Source organism: Oratosquilla oratoria, chromosome 22 (genome assembly GCF_046742065.1).
Source record: "Oratosquilla oratoria isolate Oo_2021 chromosome 22, ASM4674206v1, whole genome shotgun sequence".
NCBI classification, from domain to species: Eukaryota; Metazoa; Arthropoda; class Malacostraca; order Stomatopoda; family Squillidae; genus Oratosquilla; species Oratosquilla oratoria.
The window spans coordinates 42,431,327-42,435,394 of record NC_134798.1 but is presented as its reverse complement, the minus strand read 5'-3'; positions in this window follow the sequence as shown (position 1 = coordinate 42,435,394).

Genomic DNA, 4,068 nt, shown 5'->3' with positions numbered 1-4,068 from the left:
ACTAATATATACATATATATACGCACACAATATATATATATATATATATATATATATATATCTATATTTATATATAGATAGATATGTATACACAAATGTATAATGTATATATATATATATATATATGTATATATATATATATATTCATATACATATACATTATATATATATATGTATATACATATATATATATGTATATATACATATATATATATATATATATATATATGTATATATATGTTTCATTAAAAGTGATGGCTAGTTGTGCATTAATAATTTAGAAGACGATAGACGCCGCCTCCCCATTTTAGAAGCGTTGTATATTAAAGAGTTGAGCCCAAACCTAAATGTACAAGCAGAAGACCTTAGAGCCCTTCCAAGCATGAGACAAACCGTTACAAATACAAACATGAGACATAACACCACAAACGCCAATACGAGACAAAACGCCACTCGTCCAACTACGAGACAAAACGCCACTCGTCCAACTACGAGACAAAACGCTATAAACATAAGCATGCCACATTCCGCCACAACACAAACCCGGAGGCTCCCTAGCGCACGTGACATTTCGTCCCTGCCCGTAATACCAGGTGACCTCCCCCAGTGATTAGCAAGTATTGGAACTCTAGTATAAAACTTAGATCTTTACTAGAATCTTCGGATTAATTCTTATACCTATAGCTACTGAAGAAGGGTCTTGAACCCGAAATCGCGATCTAGCTAATATGACTACATGCAGCCAAGTCAAAAATTTCCTTCCTAAGGAACACAAATCCATAATAAGGTATATGGAAAATACCTTTAAGAAAATGATTAATGCACAACTAGCCATCACTTTTAATGAAACATGCATTAGAGAAAAACTCCTGCCCAAATACACTGACAATATATGTATATATATATATATAATATACTGTATTTACGTGTGTACCTGTGTGCGAGAGAAAGATCAAGAGAGACAGGAAGAAGTGAGATCGGGGACAGTCGAGGAGGACAAGACGACAACGGAAGCGACAACTGGTCCAGAAAATTCGCAAAAAAAAAAAATCCTCTCGGGTAGGACTGGCCCCCTTCTCCGGACAGGCAGGAGGGTGGGGCCTTCGGGAGTGGGCCCCCAGTGGTCCCCACGCCGCCAGGGGGCCCCATGGAGGGAGGGAGGGGGGAGGGGGCCGAATGTCAGGGGTCGTTGGAAGTTCGGTCCGCGGCGACTTCCTTGCCGCTTCGGGTCTGCGTCGCTTCCCGTTCCTTCCCGTCCTCTCTCCCTTGTTAGCCTCGGGAAGGAGCGCAAAACACATACACGCACGCACACACACACACACACACACACACACACACACACACACACACACACACACACACACACACACACACACACACACACACACACACACACACACACACACACACACACACACACACACACACACACACACACACACACACACACACACACACACACACACACACACACACACACACACACACACACACACACACACACACACAGAGTGGTGGATGTCTGGAACAAATTGAACGAAACAATAGTGTGTGCAAACACCATACAAGAATTTAAGAACAAACTAGATGTTGCGAGATAAAAAAGACGGATCACCACGAGCATAGCTCCCCTTACCATATAATACGACTAAGTAAACACACAAACACATACACTCAAACACACACGTATGTGTATATATATATATATGTATATATATATATATATACATACATATATATGTATATATATATGTATATATATATGTATATATATATGTATATGTGTATATATATGTATATATATATGTATATATATATGTATATATGTATATGTATATATATATATATATATATATATATATATATATATGTGTGTGTGTGTGTGTGTGTGTGTGTGTGTGTGTGTGAAATTATAACAGTTGGATTAAATATCTTTGTCAATGGAACTCGAACTCAATAGAAGTGAAATCAAGCCTGCATACAACGCAGCCCACGCTGTGCGAGTTGATGTCGGGGTATGGATAGGGGCGAGTTCCAGAAAATTCCTTTTGAAGATCCTTCGTGGCGTGACGCTGGCGTCCTTGCCTTGTGGTAAAAGCCGCATAGCCTAGGGTTCGAGTCCCATAAATATGTCTGTACACACACACACACACACACACACACACACACACACACACACACACACACACACACACACACACACACACACACACACACACACACACGTATATATATATATATATATATATATATATATATATATATATATGTATATATATATTTATATATATGCATATATATATATATATATGCATATATATATATATATATGTATATATATATACATATATATAGTTTAGAAACATATATATATATATATATATATATATATATATATATATATATATATATATGTATGAGATGTACAAGGGAAGAGAGTGCCAATAGGCTGGAAGTGAGCATTAAGGGTGAGAAACTGGAGGAAGTGGATAGTTTCAGATACTTGGGTGTGAATGTGACAGGAAAGGGAGGAGTGGGGGTGGAGGTAGAATGTAGATTGAGAGAAGTAAGTATATGTCTTGGTGGATTAAAAAGTGTAATGAGAAATAGACATCTGGGAATGGATGCTAAGAGGAGGTTATATGAAGGAGTGATTGTGCCAACAGCAATGTACGGGGCAGAAACATGGAACATGAGAGAGGAAGAGAGAAGGAGTTTGAATGTGTTTGAGATGAAATGTCTGAGAAGTATGATAGGGGTTACTAGGCTAGATAGGGTGAGAAATGAGGAGGTGAGGAGGAGAACAGGGGTGGAAAAGGAGCTGGGAGATAGGGTTGATGAAAGAATATTAGGATGGTTTGGACACATGGAAAGAATGAGTGAAGAAAGATTAGTAAAAGAAGTGTGGAAGGCGGAGGTGGAAGGAGTGAATATGAGGGGGCGTCCTAGGATGAGATGGATGGATGGGGTGAAAGGGGCTTTACAAAAGAGAGGAGTGTCTGTAGAGGAAGGACGGGAGAGGACAGAAGATAGGGGTGAATGGAGAAGGGTTGTGTATAGATGAGGCTGTGATGCATGAGGGGGAGTGGGTGGGGGATGGGGAGTGAGGAAGTATGTATGAGTAAATTTTTGACGCAGCCCGAAGGAATTTCTCTTCGTCTTCTCCTTTCCTGCATGAGGGGACGGAGATGGGGGGTCGCCGAATTTATGAAGCGGCCTTGCTGTGGATGTGCTGTGTCTTGCGACACTGCTTCTGACCTAGGGCAGTGGAGAGGATGCAGGGATGACCCGTCATCCAGGAGGTGCCAAGATAGGAGGGAGGGAGGAGGGTGGAGGGGAGTGGAATATATGGGAAATGAAATGGGTGGGAGTGATTTCTATGACTTTTTCTTTTTGGCTACCCCCCGTATAAGGGGAAAAAAAGCCTTTGGTATATGTATGTATGTATATATACATATATATATATATATACTGTATATGTATGTATGCATATATACATACATATGTACATTTATCAACCACAATTCACTTTAATTCTAAGCCATCAGCATCAAGAAACTCGAGGAGGCATACATGCAGAAATTGAAACGTGGCATAACCAAGGACTCGAACCTGCGCTAGCACGTGACAAGTGATAGCGACTTAACCGATTGCGCCATGTATATATATGATCCTTGGTGGTCACCTCTCCTTCCACAGCTGCAGGGTCTAGAAAGGGGAAATGTCGGGATCATTCTCCCCGCCCTTCAAATTGAAAACATTCTGGTTTCGAACCTAAAAACGCCGGAACAGTAATAGGACATAACGGAGTACAGATACTTACATACACACACACACACACACACACACACACACACACACACACACACACACACACACACACACACACACACACACACACACACACACACACACACACACATGTTGTTAGTCTTCTTAGATGATATGTTTTCTTTTTGCTTTTTGTAGGCTACCCTCATCCGATCTTTGTTATTTTGTGGCAGAAATTCTCTCCTTTTCCATTTTCTGAGGTAATTTAATCCCGCTGTCGGTCTTTCTACTCTTCTC